The sequence below is a fragment of the Carettochelys insculpta genome, chromosome 3 (assembly GCF_033958435.1).
Source record: "Carettochelys insculpta isolate YL-2023 chromosome 3, ASM3395843v1, whole genome shotgun sequence".
In the NCBI taxonomy this organism is placed as follows: Eukaryota; Metazoa; Chordata; order Testudines; family Carettochelyidae; genus Carettochelys; species Carettochelys insculpta.
In genome coordinates this window covers 11,165,138-11,187,796 of record NC_134139.1, presented here as the reverse complement: position 1 = coordinate 11,187,796, position 22,659 = coordinate 11,165,138, and the positions used below count along the sequence as shown (strand labels likewise).

Here is a 22,659-nt window from a genome sequence, read left to right as displayed (position 1 = left end):
ATGTTGCTTTATGGATTCTTTTGTGTGGAAAGATACTCCCACTAATCACCAATCCATTAAATATGCAGAAGTCACTGAAGAGGTTGCCGTTCTCTTTGGCTTTTCCTAACCCTTCTGTACCCATGTACTGCTCCTTTCCTGTGTTGTCACTTCCGATTTTGGCATTGAAGTCACCCATCAAAATCAATATATCTTTCTTACCTTCCTTGTTAATACTACTTTGGAGAGTCTCATAGAACCCTGTTGCCTCTCCGCTCTTTACTAAGCCATAAATCAAACCACAATTAGGTTGGTCTGCTAATGAAGGAAACCAGTAGGGGCCTTTAGCTGCATGTGAGGTAGAAGATAAACTAGTTTAGGCAATGCCTTTTCCAATAAATGATGCCGCACTCCTAATAGTTTGCCCATATGTGGTACATTTCACTTGCCTCAGCTTGCACTACTTTACACTGCATATCATGGTAAAAAAAGTTGAATAAGATTCCTCTCTCACTATGCTAACAAACCATAAAATCCTGTAACCCATACGGTGCTGCAAATACTTTAAAGACTAACAAAATAATTTTTAGATGGTGAGCTTTCTGAAGAAGTGGGTCTGTCCCACAAAAGCTCACCGCCTTAAAAATTATTTTGAAGTGCTACTGGCCTGCTTTTCTGTTTTGGTGCTCAAAAGGAATCCAAGATATCTCGAATTTCAAGACATACAATGGTTTTGTTCATTTATCTGCATGAAAGTTGTTTATCTATAGAAGTTGCAGCTTGCTGATCTGAGTAACACCGGTACTGTTCCCTCTGACTTGCACAGAACGGCTACGTCTGCACGTGAACGTTACATCGAAATAGCTTATTTTGATGAATAACATCTACACGTCCTCCAGGGCTGGTGCCGTCGACGTTCAACGTCGACGTTGGGCAGCACCACATCGAAATAGGCACTGCGAGGGAACGTCTACACGCCAAAGTAGCACACATCGAAATAAGGGTGCCAGGAACAGCTGCAGACAGGGTCACAGGGCGGACTAGCGCTTCCGGGGCAACAGCTAGCCGCTCCCTTAAAGGGCCCCTCCCAGACACACGCAGCCTGCACAGCACGCGGTCTGCAGAGCCATAGGCACGCACACCTCGAGCGACGCAGTCATGGACCCCCAGCAGCAGCAGCAGCCACCAGAGATCCACCCAGCCGCCCCTGTAGGAGCAGTGCTCGCCCTGCTCCATGCCATGCAGGAGGCAGCTGAGCACATCCTTGCCACAGAGGAGGAGCTGCCCGCAGGGGAGGAGGACGCAACCCCCAACCCTGCAGCACCCCGCCCCCCCCCAGCCTCATACACCGCCAGCTGTGGCGCTACCCCACCAGCACCGACTGGTGGGAGCGGCTGGTGCTCGGAGAGTGGGACAACGACCGCTGGCTCCAGAACTTTCGCATGAGCCGGCAGACATTTATGGAGCTATGCCAGTGGCTCACCCCCGCACTGAGGCACCAGGACACCTTCATGCGGCGTGCCCTCAGTGTGGAGAAACGGGTCTGCATCGCTGTCTGGAAGCTGGCCACTCCAGACAGCTACTGATCCGTGGGCCAGCAGTTTGGCGTCGGCAAGGCCACCGTCGGGGCTGTCCTCATGGAGGTAAGAGGACCCACAGGGGGAGGGGAGGGGAGGGGGGTCCTGGCAGGGGAGGGGAAGGGAAGGGAAGGGAGGGGGGGCCTGGCAGGGGAGGACCACACACACCCTGCACATCCCTCATTGGTGCTCTCCCATGTGCTTCCCCTGCATGTCGTCCGCGCCATCAACGCCCTGCTCCTCCACAGGCTCGTGAGGGTTGGGGACCCAGATGCCGCCATCACGGGGTTTGCCAGCCTGGGCTTCCCCAATTGCTTTGGGGCTCTGGATGGGACCCACATCCCCATTCGCGCCCCAGAGCACAGTGGAGGACACTACTTAAACAGGAAGGGCTACCACTCAGTGGTCCTCCAGGCCTTGGTGGACAGCCGGGGCCATTTCCTGGACATTTATGTGGGCTGGCCTGGCAGCACCCACGACGCCCGGGTATTCCGGAACTCGGGCCTGTGCCGCTGGCTGGAGGCGGGGACCTACATCCCCCAGCGGGAGATCCCTGTGGGGGACACCACCATGCCCCTCTGCGTCATCGCAGATGCGGCATACCCCCTCCAGCCCTGGCTCATGCACCCTTACACGGGCCACCTGTCAGCCAGCCAGGAGCGCTTCAACATGCGCCTGAACCACGTGCGCCAGGTGGTGGAGTGCACATTTGGGCGCCTCAAAGGGCGCTGGAGGTGCCTCCTCACCCGCCTGGATGCGGGCCCCACCAACATCCCCCAGATTGTCGGCACGTGCAGCGCCCTCCACAACCTCGTCGAGAGCAAGGGGGAGGCCTTCTTTCAGGGCTGGGCTGTGGAGGCTGGCAGGGCCGATGTGCAGCCACCCGCTGCCCCCCGCGAAGGACCCGGGTCCGGGAGGCCCTGCGGGCCCTTTTCGATGAGGCCGCGGGGTGAACGCTGGCAGGCCCCCCACTGCCCCCCCCATCCTCCACAACACTCCCTGCCCCTACGCCCACACCACAGAGCACCCAAGAGCACACCCCCCGCACCTTTCTTGAAAATAAAAACAGACATTTGTTTGTAAAACCAGATCTATATTGAACTCTCCTTATTAATATCTTAACTAACTATTTACAGGCCGAATAAATATTACATATATAAGTCCAATAAGATGAAAGAAAAAAAGGGGAAGACAAGGAAGGGGAGAACTATGTACATGGGGGGGCAGGTATCAGCATCATAACAACAACATAACAACAGGGGTCTAATAGAAACTATTTACAAACGAACATAAAACTGAAGGGAATATATACAAAGGGGGGGAACCCACGTCCTGGGCCCCACACCCCCCTAATGTCCAGCGCTGGGGGTGGGCGGCCGTGATCCACGCCTCGGCCTCAGCCCTGGCCGGGGCTGCCTGGGGGCCGGGAGATAAGGCCGGCAGGTGTCAGCTGGCCCCAGGTCCCCCTCGGCGGAAGGGCCCTCAGTGGCGGGTGGCGGTGCGACGGCAGATGCAGCAGCGGGTGGAGCAGGCAGGGCGGGCACAGCGGTGGCCGGCACGGCATGCAGGGCCAGGTCGTCCGCGATACGCTCGAACGTACGCATGAAGGCCCCCCATGCCTCCTGGCGCCAGGCCAGCGCCCGCTCTTGCAGTTCAAGGCGCCGCTCCTCCATCCGCAGACGCTGCTCGGCGACCTCCAGCTGCCGACGGTGGATGGCCAGCAGCTGGGGGTCCGTCACCATCCAGGAGTGGGGCTGGTCGGTCCTCCGCCGAGGGGCTGGCCTGGACTGATGGCCCCGGTGGGCTCTCCGGGACCAGACACCTCGCCGGCGCTCTCCGGTACTTCCGATGGTGCAGCTGCGGAACACGGGGGGGTGGGGGGGGCTGGAAGAAGAGTGGAGACAGCCGTTAGTGTGGGCCCCGAGCTGTGGCCCTTGTCCCCCCACCCCTCTGCTGCAGGTTCCCCAACCCTGTCCCCGGGAGATGCTGATGATGATGATGGGTGTCCCACCCCTCCCCCCAGGGGACCCTAGGTTCCACTCCCCCCAACCCCAGGGATGGGGCATAGCACTGTTGTGCTGGGGGGCAGGGGCTGATGCACTCTTCGGAGGCACATGCCACTGCTGTCCTTGGGGCCATGGTCATCTGGGCATGTGGAGGGCCCTGGTCATATCTGTTACCCCCGCCCCTCAACCCCGGGGGTGCACACCGGGGGGAAGGTACATACCTGATGGTCCGCTCCCATGGTCGGGGGACACCCGGTGGGCGGACGCCCGGCTGGACCTCCTCGGGGGCAAGATAATCCGCAGCCCCCCGTCACTAGAGGAGGACTCCCCCTCCTCCTCCTCCGGTGCCCCAGGGGTGGGCTCCTGGGGGGGCCCCTGGGGTGCGGGGCCTTACCTGCAGGGTGGACTCCGCCTCCGGGGCCTGCTGGGGCTCGTCGGCCGATGTATCAAGCGTGCCCGGAGGGGAGGTGGTGTGCCAGGGGCCCAGGATGGCCCTGAGCTCCCTGTAAAAGGGCCAAGTGATGGGGGCGGCCCCAGATCGGCCGGCCGCATCCCGGGCCCGGGCGTAACCCTGCCGCAGCTCCTTCACTTTACTCCGGACGTGATCCAGAGTGCGGGCAGGGTGACCCTGGGCGGCCAGGCCCTCGGCCAGCCGAGCGAACGCATCCACATTCCACCTCTTGCTCCCCATTACCTGGAGCACCTCCTCCTCACTCCAGAGCCCCAGCAGGTCCCGAAGCTTGGCCTCCATCCAGGAGAGGCCCCACTGCCGCTTCCCAGCCTGGCTGCTGGTCTGGGAGCCCTGGCTCCCCTTGGGGGGGGTACCCTGGGGGCGCTTTGGGGGCTGGGGGTGGCCATCGCAGCAGTGGGCAGCTGTTCTGGCTGCAGAGGAGCATGCAGGCTGGCCGCGTGGCTGGGCTGCCGCCTGCACGCTCTCTCAGCTTCCTGCACAGGAAGGCAGGGGGCGGGGAGCTTTAAGGGGCCGCTGCACGCAGCGACCATCGAGCTCAGAGGCTGGAGAGAGCATCTCTCAACCCCTCAGCTGATGGCCGCCATGGCGGACCCCGCTATTTCGATGTTGCGGGACGCGCAACGACTACACATTCCCTACTTCGACGTTGAACGTCGAAGTAGGGCGCTATTCCCATCTCCTGATGGGGATAGCGACTTCGACGTCTCGCCGCCTTACATCGTTGTCAACTTCGCAATAGCACCCGCCACGTGTACCTGTGACGGGCACTATTTCGAAGTTGGCGTGGCGACTTCGAAGTAGCCGGCACGTGTAGACACGGCCAACATGTGGTATTGGTCCTAAGCTCCAAAGTAATGCGTTGATTCTCTCTGTTGCGGTAGTTATCTGAAGACAAAAGAGAAAGAGTGAGAGTGCAAGGGCCCTGGAGTTCTAGGTGATGTATAACAAATTACAAAAAGAAACCACTTGCTCCAGGGGTCTTACAGGTCAGAAGAGGAAATCAGAATCCCGAAGAATGATTTCACCCTACCATGCATTTCTAAATTCTGATGTTTACCATTGTGCCTGTATTTTAGCAAATATTTGTAGAGCTATGCTGCAGATATGTGCATCCATTTCCTTGGTTGCTTCACCTTCAAGAAGGCTGTTGTGCATTGCACAAGTTGAACCTCTCTTGTCCGGCATCCTCGGGACCTGACCAGCGCTGGACAAGAGAATTTGCCGGACGATGGGAGGTCAGTGTTTTCTAGCACATTGCCAACAGTTCCACTTCTTACTGGGCTCTTAGAAGACACTTCGGGGTAAATTATAGCAAAATAACAGCACAGAACACCGACCGCCAGGACTGGTGGCTGCAAACAAACTTTATGGGGCCATGGGAAACTTGGCCACACCCATGGTAAATGGTCATCCAGCTTACTAAAATCATGCTGGATTATGGAGTTTGCTGGATGAGAGCATTCCAGATTAGAGAGGTTCAGCCTGTATTATACGTAGTAGAAATAGACTTTATTTCCACTGCTGCCAACACAGATGACTCAGAAAAGTTTTGGGATGTCAATATAAAGAAACTCTGCTTTTAGCTGGAATATAGCTGTTCTGAAACTTTGTTGACCCCAAGACAGATATAGCCATAGGTTCAAACCCCCTTTGGAACACAAAGAAATCAGGTAGTTTGAGCTGAAATGCCTGCAGGTCACAATGGAGACTGCTGAAATCTGAATTAATTTAAGGATGTTCAGGAAAATGATATCCACCTGAGAGTTTAAAGTTAGGACCAGCAAATCCAGGTCTCTTCTCTCCATCCATAAAAAATGACATGCTTCTCCAAACTGCCAATCACATGCTCTGGGATATCATTTCGCTGACAGTGGTTGCTTTTAGCAACCAGACATTACATTTGAGTTTGGAAGGAATAAAGGGGAGATGTACAGATGTACACCACTTTCAGTATGACACTAGCTCTGAAGGCAAAATGAAGCATTTCATCGGCATGTCCTCAAGACCAGTGTTCCCTGTTTTTTCTTCCTCAATAAATTGCATGGGCACAAGCCATGTGTACCACTAATAAAAACAAATGCTGCCCACCTTGGGTGGCCGAGGGCACTCTGCTAATCAGCGGGGTGACACCTGAATTTCTCGTGGACGGCCGTCCAAGCACTCAGCTGACAGGGAACACTGCTCAAGACTTACCTCGTCAGGCTTCACAAGCTAAGAAATTTGTGACTTGGTCAGTCCTTGAGTGTGGAATGCCCCAAGAGAAACCAAAGTTGCTGATGGTTCGTTCCACAGATAACACTCTCTCTGGGGGCCCATCTACACTACCCGGCAGATCAACTCGGGTTCAATATTCCGTGCCTAGTGGGGACGCATAAAATCGAATGATCAGGAGTTGAAAGTCGACCTCCGTGCTCCTCATTCTCACGAGGAGTAAGGGAGGTCAACGGGAGAGTTTCTTCCATCATCCTCCCTCAGTGAGGACAGCCAGATAAGTCAATTGTAGATGTGTCAATTCCAGCTACGCAACTGCCATTGCTGGAAGTGCGTACCTAGGATCAACTTTAAAGTCTAATGTGGACCTGGCCTGAGACAATGCTCTGGCAAGGTGTGAGAGTCCTTGTGCTGTTCGCGGCACAGCCTGTCAGATAACATGCAGACTATATCATGACACTTTGTGTGAAAGACAAGTTGGTTTTCCTTCCTCATGTTTAACTGTGAGGCAGGTAAGTAGTCTTAGTTTTCCTATTGAATACAGTTCCCTTTTTTCAATTCCCTGTCTTACATTCTTATTCAGTGCTGCTGTGTATCATTAAAAAGCTGCTAAAGTTATTAGTGGCCTTTATTGTAGAGATATAGTAAAATATGTCCATATACTAGTTCTGGTCCTATGAGGTTGTCAAAGCAATCTATAGACAAGCAATAACCAAGCCTCACCAAAATCTGGGGAGGTAAGTGTTGTTATACCCACTTTACAGATTGGAAGCCTGAGGCAGAGGGCCTTAGTGATTTGCCCAAATTCACATAGGACCATAGCAGGGCCTGGCTAACAGAGCAGCATAAGCACAGGGAACAGCAGGAAAGTAGGGAGGTTCCACAAAGCCACTGTGCCCTCACTCTACCTTGGCACAAATGAACAAGAGGGGATGGAATGGGGCAGGCAATCTCCTTCCCTAAGTGCCAAAAGGACAGTGCTATATCATAGCCCATTACTCAAGGTGGCTTGTTATGTCAGAATTTAGTCCAGAAACAGTTAGCAGAAGAATCAGAAATAGAAAACAAGCCTCCAATGCCTAACGTTAAAAAATAAAAACAAAAACACCCACACAGGCTGCCAAATTTCCCAAGCACTTTTGAAAGCTCGAGACTAAATGTCGATGTTTGACAGACGTGTAGATACAGACACACATACCCCTCCAGTGTGATACGATTAAATAAACAATATAAATCAAAGGGCAGAATCTCAGAGAAGTTCCTTTCTTCCCAGAGCAGGCATGCAATGGTTCAACATGGAACATATAGGGGACAAATTATGCCATCAGCATTGGGCTACATACTACAGCACTGGCTGAGGTTACATGAGCATAACAGAAGGTAGAATATGATAACAGATACTGTGGATCATACAGAGCTAAATTTTACAGTTAAAACAGTCCTTATTAATTAAAAAAAAGATTCTATATGCCAACTGCCTCCTGTACAACAAACTTGACTAATGTCTTAGAGTATAAAAAAGCAGTGATTATACAGCTGATGGGACATTTAGTCTACCTTCCAGTTGCCTTGGAGGAATGATTCATTTAAGTGATTTCTTTTAAATATTAATTGACCATTGATTTCCTCTCTTTAAGGTTGTACTGTGCTTCTTAAAAACAAAACAATCGACTATTTTCATCCAACTCCACCTGCTTGACAAGTTTGCAAAAATCTGAAAAAAAATTAGCAGGTGTATTAGGCATTGGTATTTCAGTTTTATGAATCAAAACAGTTATGTAGATTTAGAACAGAAATTATTGCCCGGTAAGCTCTTCCTTTTCTGGAATGAAAAAGATGTTAAAAGGTTTGAGAATCCTATTATTATGCTTTGCCTAACAAACAATGAAGGTCTACAGCTGTTAGCAAAAACTGATATCTCATATTCACATAATTCTTCCCCCTTCCTCCACTAAGAAATAGGTTCTACAATTTTTCAGCAAAAACTATGCAAACCTCTCTGTTATACTCAATTAACCTTCATGAGGAATTCAAATATTTTAAAGGGTTTTTATGGTATTTAAATGCTGCTAAGAGGAAGAACTTACCTTATTTAAACATTAAACTTTTAGTCAGAAAATGGAAATAGACAATAACCCAAGAGCTAAGGCTAAAGACATGCTAAGGTAATTTTGAATGACTTAAAACCTTTATTACATTTTGTTATAGTGAAATGATTTTTGCAAAGAAAAAACCCATTATGAAGAACAAAGAATTAGATGAAAGTTTCTCAGCAAGAGCCTACAGAACATTCTCAAACTAAATTAAAATGGGAAGCAGCCAACTTTTAAAATATGAATAAAGTAACACTTAAACCAGCAATATCATCCCATGTGTACCTGATGTCAGTGCTGCGTTTGGACATGAAAAGAATTTTTCCAGACTTCCACTGTCTATTCCTAGAATACACAGAACTAGCCACTGAAATTTAATCACTAAAATTAATCATTTCAAACCATTACTGTAGAGCTAGGTGAGTTTTCTCATGATTTTCATAAAACAGACAAGCCAACAGATGGTTTTCAGATATGCGACAACCTAAAGAATAGATATGTTAGTCTTTTATTGAAGACAGAGGTGGCAGGCATGAGAACAGAAATGAAAATGTAACGAGAGTCTATGACTTCGGGAAATCACTTGGAAAAGCACAGGCAAAGCAACAAGGCACAAATCAGTGCACTGTTCCCGGACAAATTAATTCAAGTGATTTTTGATTTTGACATTTAAGTGTTACAAAGATCATTTTTTAAAAAGACGATCATTGCCACCAGCAACAAGCATTTATCTATTTTTTAAATTAATCTAATTCCCATAAAGTCAAAACTACTCATGCGTGTATCTCCTCAAAATGTTTGTTCTAAAATACAGCAAGATTTACCATCCAAAAAATACACATTTTAACACAGAGCCATTGCAAATATGAACTTTTATTTTGCTTCACAGATTCCCAAATGTATAAATAAAGACCTGCTCTTACACAACCCAATCTTGTTGCCTATAGGAGGAATGCCAAAAGGAATCTACACATAGAAATAACGGTTACAACAAAGCTCTGAACTCACCATTTACCTGGGAGAAAAGGAGAATTAACAAAAACAGTAAAGTTCTGTAATCACCAGTGATCTGAAAGGCAGGGGGAAAAAAATCCACAACTGATTAAACCAACCTGGTCGAATGTCAGCATTGTCAAGGAAATGCTCATAGTCTGAAGCTGCAGGTAGGGGGAAGGCGAGGCATACCAAATGGAGAAGCATCAGCGAAATGACAATCAGTTGTCTAACCTGGACTCTGAGACAAAAAAGATTCCTGAATACAAGCGTCTTCTGTAAAGATGCACAGCTTCTTCTAAATGAGCTTCACGCTCATGGATGATGCTAGACTAACAGCAGGGCAAACTTAGATCCTCCTCTCTAGCTGCACAGGATATGCAATATGGACAGTCCAACGTAAGTTTTTCTAAGCTCAGGGGCACGGAGATCCCTTCAGAGACAAGGATGATTTGCAGGTCTCTGACACTTTTTCTGCGTCACTGCTGAAAACGGTTGTGTCTTATCGACGCAAGCCACTCAACTATTTTCCACCTTAGATGAGGAAGGTTGGCGGGGCGGGAGGTGTCCCTAATGTAACTGTCGCCAAAAGCTTTGGCAGCAGTAGAAAAATGTGTTGTGTTAATAATCAGGCTCACCTTACAGCACCCCCCTCAAACAACTTGTGTTCATGCACAGACATCTCCCCAGTGCTACCCCACCATTTGAATCAGACCAGTTTCAAAGTTAACCACCAGGTGCTTCTCCTCCAGGCCAGCCACCATCAATACAGTACCATGCCAGGGTGGATGCAGATGGTTACCATAATAGCTCCAAGTGCGCAAATCAACCTCCCTTTCCCTGACTAGGTGATCAGCACGCATTCCAGTGGCAGGGTCTGCTCATAGCCAGAAGCCATTTCCGTGCACAACGATCACTGCACAAACCACAGAGCTTAGCTGCATGATTTCACAGTAAATAACTTCTACTTTTTGCAACTTAATCTGATTCCAGCATGTCTCAAAGGAAGCCATTTGATAAGCTCATTGCTAACTGACCCGAGGCAGATGTGCCAGCTCCGCCATCCGGATGGGGGATAGAAGGGTTCTGGGACCAGTTGAATTCAGTCATATTCAACACTCCAGTGTGTGACCAGGTGGCCAAAGGACCAGCTGAGGGAGGCACAATGACAGGTGGTGTCCAGTGCCAAGAATGTAGAAATCCTGGGTGTAAGGACCCAGAACAGCAATCAGTCCAGTTCAGAAAATTACCCCTTGGGACTGGAACAAAAGCCTCCAGACACATCCCTCTTCCACAGGTCAGGCACCTGCAAACACCACAGAGGCCCCATGCATTGCACTAGTGAGGGGCAAGGAAGATGCAACAGAGTAAAGTGGTGGGAGGAGGTGCTGGACTCACATATTGCCAGATTCCCTGAACTCTGGGGACAGAAGCAGAGCTCAGCTGGAGGTAGGGAAACCAGGAGATGTGAGGTGCCTCTACAGCAAGAAACATGGAGCGGTATTGAAAAATGCCCTGGCAAGGGCCAATTTTGCAGCTTTGGAGCTCTGGGAAGAGCTTCTTGGGTTCTGACAGCCCCCACCCCAAGTGGGGAAGTGTCTGACCCCACCCCAGCTCCACCAGTCCCCGCTTCCTTCTTCCACCTCAGCACCACATAAAGCAACTGCCAAAGGCCCTCACCAGCCCACCCTCTTTGGATCCTCAACTGTTCTCCACACTCCACTAGCCACTCAAAAGAATACGGACAATTTTCTTCTTCAGGGTGGAAGCCCACCACTCAGCAGGGCTAACCGCCAGTGGTCCCTGTCAGCTGAGTGCTTGGGCAGCCAACCAGGAGAGACTCAGCTGATGAGCAGAGTGCCCACAGTGGGCAGTGTGTTTCTTTATTGGTGGTGCACATCCACACGTGTTGGTGTACATAAAATTTATGCAACCCAGGATTGAATAAAAATTAGAGGGCACACTGCTAACCATACCATATGAACTGACTCAAAATGGCAGGCATGCTTGGAGGGGCTTGGGAGGATGGAGGGGAGGTTTCTCTCTCTCACACACACACACACACACACACACACAGAGCAAGAAAATTACACAGTGAGCACTAAGGCCAAAACATCTGCCTTAGCCTCCATCTACCCACTCATACGCCGAGCTGCAGCATCTAATTTGCAAGCCACTCTGCTATATCTGCTCTCAAATTCCATCCTTCCTGTCTTGTCATTTAATGCATGAAAAACATTCCTGGGCATACTTTCCTAGCCAAGTGAGGCACAAGTAACACAGGCCATGAAATAGGCTGAATAATTACACTGATTCTCTTGCTGCTCTCAGACACGCAGCATGTTTCTCTACATCCACCAGACAGACCAATTAATCTTAGCCTTCAGCATCATCCTCTCCAGTAGGGGTTCTTAGACTGTGGGCAGGGACTAAAAGGTGGGGCAGGATCCCCTTTTAATGGGGTCACCAAGGCTTGTGTTCCACTCGCTGGAATCTAAGACCCAAGCCCAAGTCTCTCTGCTGAGAGCTAAGCCAAGGCCAAGCCCCCTGGCACAGGTCCTATGCCCGCTGCTGAGGGCAGAAGCCCCTGGGCTTTATCTTTGCCCTCCCAACCAGGGGGTGGAGGCAGGGCTCAGGTATTGGTCCCCCTTCATAGGACTGGGTACTATAGTAATCTCTTTCCTATCCAGCATTCTATTATCTAGGACTCTCTAATAACCAGCATTTTAACTATAAGTAACTTTTAGTCATGCTTTCTGTAAGGGCAGACTAGTGAAAGTAAATACAAATATATACAGCCAATAGAGTATAAGTTTCCAGTGTACAATACTACTGTTGTTGGTAAATGAAGTACACTGAATACATTTTTGTTTGTTTCTTAAGATCTAATTTTGCTTTTCTTTAGTGTTAGGCATTGCTGGGCACACCTCCCTTCTATCCAGAATATTTGAATATCTGGCTACCTCCCGGTCCCGAGGCTGATGGGTATCAAAGAGCTTACCTGTAACTGTTGCTGTCAGGAGGAGGTCATGGTGCAACGAAGTGGGTGACCACGACTCCAGCATCCGATCTGAACTCAAAGCTCTCGCCCAGCAGTTCCCCTACTGGCTGGCAACCGTATTTTGGGGCAACATGTTCCTCCACCATCAATGTAGATCACATAGCCTCTCCTTTCACGGCTCTTACCCTCCACTATCCTTTGTGTAAAACAGCTCTACCACCAGGTTATGTCGTCCCCCAACCCCACTCTCTCAAAACCAGCTCTTCTTTCCCTCCCCAGAGGGGACACATGCTGCCTATTGTGGCAGGCTGTGGACACTCTGCTAATCATTCAAGTGGCATTTGATTCTTTCCGGGATGACCTCTCAAATGCTCAGCTTGGAGGGAACACTGGTCCTTACCATGTCTGGTCTGAGAGTTAAAAACTGGAACTAAAATTATTTGTATTGTAGTTCATGTATTGCAAAGGATGGAAGGACAGGCTATTGCTGTGGTTAGAAACTCTTTCATGTCTTCTTTTTCATTTTGGCCTCTCCAGCACACTGATGTCCCTCAATAAACATATGGGCAAGTGTATCAGATCCAGAGCCTGGAAAAGTTTCCTGAAAAAATAAAAGAAGAGGGGAGATGACCTGCCCTAGACAGATGTTCAGATTCAGAGTCACTCTTCCTATTTCTGCACATGTGCAAATTCAGGTTGGGAAAAAGGAGGTTTGAAACACAGCATATTCAAGCAGTCTCCAGAAACAGAGAGATCGGAATGGCTAACCAACAGTTCTACCAGCAGCCTTCCAGTGAATGCCTAAGAGAAAATGTCACACAGACTCTCTTCATTCAACCCAACGTCTCCCGCTCAGAGTTCCCTCACTGGACTGACCCTTACTGTCCTTCACCACCTTCGCCCACTGTTTACACCAGTGTTTCTGAAATTTTTTGAAACCATGGAAGATGAAACTATAATATTTTTAATGTGAAACACCTATGAAAATTTTCTTCAAAACAAAAAAACTGTGAAAACAAAAAGCAACACATGCAGCAAAAACAAAATGAAGTAATCGACTCAGGTATCAGAGCAATGAAGAAGTAACATTGTATCTGGTTTTAACAACAGAAAATATTTACATGCGCCGACATCGTTTCTAACTGCTATGCCGTCATGGCACACCTGCGAGTTGTTCATGGAACACCAGTGTTTGGCAGAACAGTTTAAGAAACACTGGTTTACGCAAGGGTGGAAAAGAGAACTGGAACGCAAATAAGAGGCTTAATATGTAATGTAAAGCACTGCCCTGCTTCACCCATGATTTGTGTATGTTTTGGTGAGGAAATACTTGGAGGAAGGAACAGATGAGGAATGAGGATGCAAGAACAAACTGTTTGATATTCAAATTGTACATGGGCGTCCTTTTCCAGAAATGCATTTACTGAACACGCACAAACAAAACTAAGGTCAGACTGACAGCAGAACTTAAGCAGGTTAATGAGGAATACAAAGCAGTTGGTGCAATAGAAGGTCCTGCTTCACCCACTTGTCTTGCTTATGCATACACTAGAGAGAGTGCATGTGTGCACACATAGAAACATCTTCTCATTCACACATGCACAGATGTACACTCAGATGCACACAGTAGCACCAAAATAACAGAGGTATAATCCCACCACCAGAAAACCATAAATTTTGTACCAGCTGCTGGTCTATCAACAAACCAACTAAAAGAACTATGCAGGTCACTCGGTTTCCACAAGGTAATCACTCTGCTGGGGGGAGCAGATTTTCTTCTCACGGTCAGCTGCTGCAACACGAAGGGTTAGCTCAGCAGAGAGGTATTAAACATATCCCAGTTCCAAAACACTAGACCTGATCTCCCAAAGACTATTATCGAGTAATGCACATAAAGTCTTCTTCGGGGTCTGGGGCTAGGAGCGTGACTATCACAGCAGAAATTCCATCAGACGCTGATTTCAGGCTTGGGCTCTCTACGAGAAGACGGAAGGGCAGATCCCCTTTCACCATCCTCTCTCAGCTGCCTAGCAACTGGGTTTCTAAAGCTCCAGAAGACAACCTCCTTGGTGGGCAAAGAATGAGAGCTGGCCTCCATTCTGAGAGGAGACAAAAGAAATGGCACCATAGTTTAGGGTTTTGTAAGCCACTCATCACTCTAAGTGCTCTATACCTTCCATATAAAAGAGATTAGAAAGTATTACACCACGTTTCACCAATGGGTGTGTTGCAATCCACTGGGCTTGTTCCTTATGGGGTTATTAAAAATGCTCTGTTTTGGCAAGGGTGTTCTTTTTACAGACGGGGTAAAGAGGAAGGGAAAGGGTTGATGGTGGGAATTGGATATGGTGTCAGAGATTTGTCAGAAATGAAGGTTTCCCAGCATTTTCTAAAGAAAGTCAAATTCTGGCCTCCTCTCATCTCTTCAAAGTTTTTCAGTGCCCTCAGCTGAAATTACTTCATCCCCATTCTCATGCACACTTCATTGTCCCAGAGGAACTCAGCCATCTCTGTGGCTTGTAGATGACGGTATGGTCTCTGACACAGATGAGACATGATCCACTGATTTTTCCAAAATTAGTCTCTGTTAAGGCTATTCCCCACTCTGATTTTATCTACCCCAAAGGTGACATAAGCCTGGATCCCAGGGGCTACCTCCTCATCCAAAAGGAAGGGGTGGATTTTCCTCGCAAGCTGAACATGAGCTTTCATTTTTTGATGCTACCTGCTCATCCAAGTACAGTAATAAGTCAAAGACACCCCAAGACTTTGCACCACTTTGAAAGCTGGTGGTAAAATGCCCAAAAACAGTAGAGAGGGCCACAACCAGCATAATACCTATACTGTCTGGACTGAACTTGTGCCCACTGGTCTTTTGTAGGTATTGTGTCATCATATTATCACCAGTGGTCGGAACGGTGAAGAATGAGATATGCAGCCAGTTGTCATCAGACAGTTGGCAGTGGAGCCTATAACCTCTCACTCACTCTCCAAGAAGTCACAATGGTACAACCCATCCATTTAATCTGTGGGTGAAACTGAGCTTTATTACTGCTTAGTCCAATCACAAATATTTTGTGCAATTTTTTTTTAAAACAGGTTGAACCTCTCTAACCCAAAACTCTCTTGCCCAGCATCATCTGTAATCTGGTATGGTTTTAGTTAGCTGGATGACCACTTATCATGGGTGTGGCCAAGTTTCTCCTGGTCCCATAAAGTTTGTTTACAGACACCAGTCCTGGCTCTCAGTGTTCTGTGCAGTTATTCAAGTCTAATTAACCCCTAAATGTCTTATAAGAGCCCAATAAGCAGCTGCAGTATTGGTAAGGCTGCTAAACAATATTGACCTCCTCTGGTCTGGCAAATTCTCGTCTGGCACCTGTCAGGTCCTGAGGGTGCTGGATTAAAGAGGTTCAGCCTGTACTAACAATCCCCCTCTCTGAAGTAGCCTGCAATGTTATGACTTGGAAATCTGATATCGACCACATTTTTCGACAATTCCCAAAATACCGTAGGACAGAGGCTTAGAAATATGGAAGAAACCAACGTCTTCCTAAAGAGAAAGAGGTACCCTTTTTTCTTAGGCAGGAACTCACTTGCAAGGTGGCTGATTTCATCATTAACATGGCAACACACAACAGTTTCAAACAACACAATCATTAAACTGATCAGTTATTCTGCAAACGATGAATGAGAATGGAATCTAATCCAAATGGTAAAACCACAAATGGAAATTAATCATAAAGCTACAAGATTACAAAACATGTCACACAGGGAAATATAGAAACCGGACAAAGATGAGAATAATGGATGTTATACCTACAAGAGTTTCATACATGCGGTATTTAAATCTGATTTGAAAATAAAGTCATTATTTTGTACAAAAGCAGTACCAAATATGTAAGGTACATTAAATAAGAAATGGTTCTAATATTTTTGCTATGAGTAACTACAATGCAAATGGATTTGATGGACCCACAGCAGATTTCTAAGCGCAAGATATTACTGGAACAACTGGCCTAGGTCAGCAACAGAGCTCTGCAGCGTACATCAAGTCAAAAGCATTGGCCATTTATTTAAAAAAGATGGAAGTAGAAGGGTACAGCTAATGACAGGATTTTGGGTGGTATAAAACAACGAGACACACAGCAGAAAGGTTTATATTTCCTTCTTTTGTAAAGGAAGCCGGGATGTCATTTCTCTCTTTATCCTCTCTTCTATCTTTATCTCTGTTTTCCTCTAAGGCTTTCTTCCCTATTCCCAGAAAGAAGTCAGCAAAATATAGCTTACAGGGTACATTATGTATTTTATTTTTAAAGTCACTGCATAAAAATTTAGTTTTAGAACCAAGCTCTCACGTGTGGGTGTGCATTTATAAAATAAAAGACATTGTTACTCCACCAGCTATGAATCCATACCTAGTGATCAAATTAGGCCTCTAATTTCTGTTTTGACAGCTACTTGAAGAATTATATTTTCACTAGAGGTTTGACTGTTAGATGAATGCTGAGTGTTTGGTAATATCATTAAAAGAAGGCTCAAAGATATTTGAAGGCAGGCTGATATTTAGCAGCTGTGAAAAAGTTTGTGTCTGAAACGTGTATTTTATATTCCCCGACCTTTCTGCTCCTTCCTAGAATTAGACGGCCATACCTAAAATCTCATTGTAGATGCAATTAATCAGTCCTCTGTGACATTCTATTTGGGAATTCCTTTTAATTACGTTGTTCAATTATCACTAACAGAAAGGAATGAGTCTATGTTTCCAATTAATATTTATAATCTCTGTATGATTCAAAAATGTGCAGCCCTATAGAACAGTACAGTAACCCTTCGGTTGTATAAGGGCCTAGTTAGGACTTTTAGCCAGGAAGAACACTGTGAATACGATCAATGTGATACTTTTAGACGTCAATTTACAGAGAAGTTCTTCAACTAGATAATTTTCCTTGTCTCAGTAAACACTTAACACACTAGTCAAATAAGCTTATGTAATATGATGATTACCTAAGCATAATGATGCCATTCGTGCTATTCTTTTACAATTAGGGTCTGTTTTATTCTTCTGTATCATTGACAATAACTCAGATTATTCATCATGAAGTCCTGCAATTTTACACATTCAAAGGGAAGCTCAGAGAGTACTAAAAACATTGTATTATTAGGCAGACTTACTGCGTGCACTATTACCAAAAACAATGCCATCTAGATAATAAACCATTTAGCAAATCCTGTGCTGAATGTTTTAAAGCTGTAACCCTCTTCTCCCCACCTCCACATACTGCATGCACCTACTTGTGAGAGATTCCCCCCCCTTTCCAGAATTATTCTCTTTGGAATAACAATAACGAGCTGAGATATTCATTACTGTCACCAACACAGGCTGGTTTTTAGAAGAAGCTTATTTGTGTTTTGTTTCCGGAGATAAAAAGATGACTGAGGCTGGAGAACAATAATAACCGACAAGGTTAAACAGGCTTCTAGTAACAGGTGTCTGTACATAATGCAAAGGCCAACGCGTTCAGTACGCGTTTGCAAAATGGCAATCTGAAGCCACCTCTTGGCTTAAAAGTGACATCAGAAAATGTTATGTTGCTACACTCATGCAAATGAGGCTGGACACGTTTTACACCCGGCAAGCCAATGCCTGCAAAAACACACACACACACACACAGTGCAGGAGCGCACTAGATCTGGGTTAAAGCCGCATTTTCCAAGGCAGGCGGCCGGTGTACAAAACAAAGTTCCTCTCGGCTAAAAGCGGCCCATTACCGCCCTGCCCTGCCACGCTCCGGATCCCCCCGAAAACCCGCAGGGAGCCGCTCCGCTGGCAATAAAGCGGCGCAGCAGCCGCGCTGCATGGAAAGCAGCGAGCTCACCCTGCCTGCAAGGGGGAGGCTCTTTTCCAGCCGCGAGCCGGGGCGTTCAAGGATCCCGCCTACTCGGCATGGCCCGCCAGGACCCTCTCCTTGAAGGAAGGGCTCCCTCCAGCCTGGCACAGGGCAGGAGCCTGAGGCTCTGCAGTCAAACCCAGGCGCTCCGCGCCGCTGCCACCCGAGCTCCCCGGGACGGGCAGCCGCAGAGGTGCCCAGAGAGAGCCAGGCGGCCAACACCCGCATGCACCCCCCGCAGCCGGCCCGCACACCGGAGCCTGCTTCCCTGTACCTGGCCCCTTCGCAGCGGCCCGTGCGTCTGGCTGGGGCGCAACAGCAGCAAACACAGCTCATGTTTGCACCACATCCCCCATGCCCCTCCGCCCGTGCCTCCCTCAGCAAGCCCAGCGTGCAACCCCCCGCCCCGCATGCACGCCCCCCCATTGTCTTACCTCCGCGGCAGCCCGGGGACTCCGGAGCGAGGGCAGCCGCCCCAGCCAGCCAGCCCGCCCCCCGGGCACAGGATGGGCTGGGGCTGGGGCTGGGGCTGAGCCGAGAAGGGGGCGGGCGTGTGGCTTCCGCGCGCCGTGGCTCCCGCGTTTGCACCCAGCCTCCCTTCTGCTCCAGGCAGGCGCGAGACGCCGGGTCCCGGGGGAAGGTGCGCGCGAGGCGGCGGCGAGTTCCTCCCCCAGCTCAGCGACAGGCGGGCGGCGCGTGCACACGCAGCGCGCGCGACGGGGCTGGAGGTGCAGGGCCCCGCAGAGCCGGGCTCTCTGCTGGCAGGCGGCCAGCCGGCCTTGCCTCCTCCCGGCTCCTCAATGCACTGGCCGAGCCAGCGCATGACAAGTGCAGCAGCCGCGGGAGCCCGGCCGAGCGGGTCCGTGTGCTTGCGGGTGCACGGCCGGGGCAGCCTGCGAGTGCATAACCCCGCGTGTGAGAGTCCGGTCCGGGTCCTAACGCAGGGCGCTGTGCAGCACGGCCTGGGTCTGGGCGGGAGCAGTGTGCATGCGTGTGCAGGAGGCATATGTGTGTGTGTGTGTGTGCGCACAAGGCCGGCGTGCATGGATGGGGAGGCAGGTGAACAGAACATAAGTGTGTATGGCTGGTTTCCCCCTTGCTAGAGGCTGGGAAGGGGTAGAGTTTTATTTGTAAACACTGATTTCCCCTGTATATATTCAAAACTCATGAAAAAATATTTGCATGGATCATAGAAATTCCCTTATCAGAAAAAAGTGTTATTAGAGTTTAATTAAAGGTGACTTACTTTGTGTGTTTCAACATGGAATAGGCACTTTCTTGCAGATTTCAAAGCTTTTTTTTTAATTCAACATAATTGTTGTATGGTCACTTTTTGTCATGCCTCTACCATAATTTCTGACAGTTGAACATTTAAATTGATAAATAAAAAAATGCTTAAAATATATTTTGTAACTGAGCGTGAAAGTCCAAAAGCATTGCAAAAACTAAACAGGAGAGTGTGTCAAATTATAAACAAAAATCGAAGGGCATCAAGCCTGTATTTATAAACATCGGTAGATGTTGGCTATGCTTATATAAATATTTGTGTATCCATGTGCATGTGTTTATTATAGAGGTGGTTTTGTGTGGTGTGACTGCGAGGGATTTTGAAGCAGCAGTCGGTCTCCCGTGTTCAAGGTTTATACATGCCTTTTATTCTGCTACCTAAATAAACATAAACGTTTTAATCACAGCCCTTTCATTTTTGCCTTTTAGGTAGGCTTTTGTTCCGTAATGCATATTTGAATTCAGCAAGCTGAAATCTGAGTCCAGACAGTGCTGTTAAAAGATATAATAAGGCCCCTAATTTATAACGCAAAATATACAGCTGCAAAGGAAAAAGAAGGATTTGATTTATATTTGCATTTTTCTGACAAGTTGAAAGCAAATAGTTTTTCCAATCCAGCGTTTATTACTGTGTAGTCTGCAGAATACGGTATTAATCCAGAATTCACATTCAGAAAGCAGAAAAGCTTTGAGAGGATATTTTCATGTTTGGAAAAACAGCATCCACAATCGCGCCTATAAACTTTGAAAGCTTAATCACTCTGCTCTGATATGGTCATAAAGTGGGCCGTGAAGTTTATGATACCGTCCAACCAATTTTTTTTTTTTAATATGCACTATGTTACAATACCATTTTAAATGAACTGCAGTGTAGTTTGCTCTTCACATCTTGGGCCTGTCATAAGCACACACTGGCACCCGTGGGGAATTCCTTCTGTATCTCATTTAGCTACCTGTAGTATTTATAGTGCTATTATCTGACTGCAAATAATAGCAATTTAGATTTGCATAGAGTTGCTCATACAGGACTCCATAAGATACTCTTCACATCCCTGCTTACAGCAACTGCTTTGCATATCCTCAGCTTTTTCTCTCTTGTAGTTGATTGTGTACTGAAGAAAGGCTTTAGCGGAAGGACAAAATCAAGAAGTCCTTTATGGTGCAAGGTGGTGTGAGACTGCTTCCACCTGAAACTGGGAAAGGTAAGGACCAATGTTCCCCCTAATTTTTCCATCCACGTGCAGAATAAATTTTGTGCACTGAGGCATATATGAATGTGTACCACTCTTAGAAAAACATGCTGCTGGTTGTGGGTTCTCTGCTAATCAGCTGGGCAGCATCTGAGAGTGTCCTAGTCTCTCAAGCAGCTCTCAGCTCAGGGCTGTCCTGCACTGAGAGGCTAAGAATCACAGGGCTGGAAGGGACCTCAGGAGGTCATCTAGTCCAGCCCCCTGCTTCAAGCAGGATCAACCCCCACTAAGTCATCCCAGCCAGGACCTTGTCCAGCCGGACTTAAAAACCTCGAGGGATGGAGAATCCACCACCTCTCTAGGCAACACATTCCAATGCTTCACCACCATCCTGGTGAAGTAGTTTTTCTAATACCTAACCTATACCTCTCCCTTTTCAACTTCAGACCATTTCTCCTTGTTCTGCCATCTGACACCACTGAGAACGGTTTCTCACCCTCCTCTTTAGAGCTCCCCTTCAGTAAGTTGAAGGCTGCTATTAAATCACTCCTACTCTTCTCTTCTGTAAACAAAACAAGCCCAAATCCCTCAGCCTATCCTCATAGGTCTTGTGCTCCAGCCCCTTAATTATTTTTGTTGCCCTCCGCTGAACCTGCTCCGGCAAATCTACATCCTTTTTATACTGGGGGGGCCCAAAACTGGACACCGTATTCCAGATGTGGTCTCATCAGTGCTGAATAGAGGGCAATAACTACTTCTCTAGATCTGCTCAAAATGTTCCTCCTAATGCACCCTAGTATGCCGTTAGCCTTCTAGGCTACAAGGGCACACTGTTTACTCATATCCAGCCTTTCATCCACCATAACCCCTAGGTCCCTTTCCATCGTACTGCTGTTGAGCCAGTCGGTCCCCAGCCTATAACAATGCTTGGGATTCTTCCGTCTCAGGTGCAGGACTCTACACTTCTCCTTGTTGAACTACAACAGATTTCTTTTGGCCCAGTCTTCCGACTTATCCAGGTCCCTCTAGATTCTCTCTCTACCCTCCAACGTATCTACCTCTCCCCCTAGTTTTGTGTCATCTGCAAACTTGCTGAGGGTGCAATCCAGTCACCTCATCCAGGTCATTAATAAAGATTTTGAATAACACCAGCCACAGAACCGAGCCCTGCAGCACTCCACTTGAAACCGACTGCCATCTAGATATTGAGCCATTGACCACTACCCATTGGGCCCGGCCATCAAGCCAGCTTTCTATCCATTTTATAGCCTGGGGATCCAATCCATATTTCCTTAACTTATGGACAAGAACGTTGTGGGAGACCGTAACAAAAGCTTTGCTGAAGTCAAGGTATATCACATCCACTGACTTCCACATGTCCACAGAGCTTGTTACCTCATCATAGAAGCTAATCAGATTGGTCAGGCAGGACTTGCTCCTGGTGAATCCATGTTGGAGGAGCCAGTTCCCCTGCCTTTACAAAACTCCTTTCATCTTCACTGCTGAGCCATTATTTGGGTGGCCAAGCAGGTAAGAAAGAACTTGAATGTGATTGAGTGGGGGGAGGAGCAGAAGGTACTTGAGCAAGGGAAGCAACATAAAAGAAAGGGGCGTGGGGAGGGAATTCCAACCTCTCTGCCCTCCCTTCCCACCACATCCTAGTGACAGCTGGAGACTCCCCTTTTTTTCCTGCACATCGGAGCTCTCCACTGGATCCTCTCTTGAGACATACTTCCTGATGGTAGCCTACAGGTTAAGAAACACTGTCTCAAACAAACAATGCACCAGCCATGCCCTTCTGCTACACACATTGGACAAACCTACGTTTCTACAACAGACTGGGCCAAAAGAAATCCGATGTGGTTCAACAAGGAGAAGTGTAGAGTCCTGCACCTGAGGCGGAAGAATCCCAAGATGTGTCATAAATCCGACATCAGGAATTGGAATACACAAACCTAT

The 22,659-nt window shown here is 47.9% G+C and overlaps 1 long non-coding RNA gene across 1 annotated transcript in view; it reads right to left on the bottom strand.

Annotated features, from left to right (window-relative positions):
• LOC142010189 (uncharacterized) overlaps positions 1–18,801 on the bottom strand; it is a 131,042-nt gene extending 112,241 nt beyond the window's left edge. Inside the window, exon 1 of the long non-coding RNA XR_012644716.1 lies at positions 18,658–18,801. This is a non-coding gene — a long non-coding RNA (uncharacterized LOC142010189). The remainder of the gene's footprint in view (positions 1–18,657) is intronic.
• Positions 18,802–22,659: the final 3,858 nt, after the last annotated feature.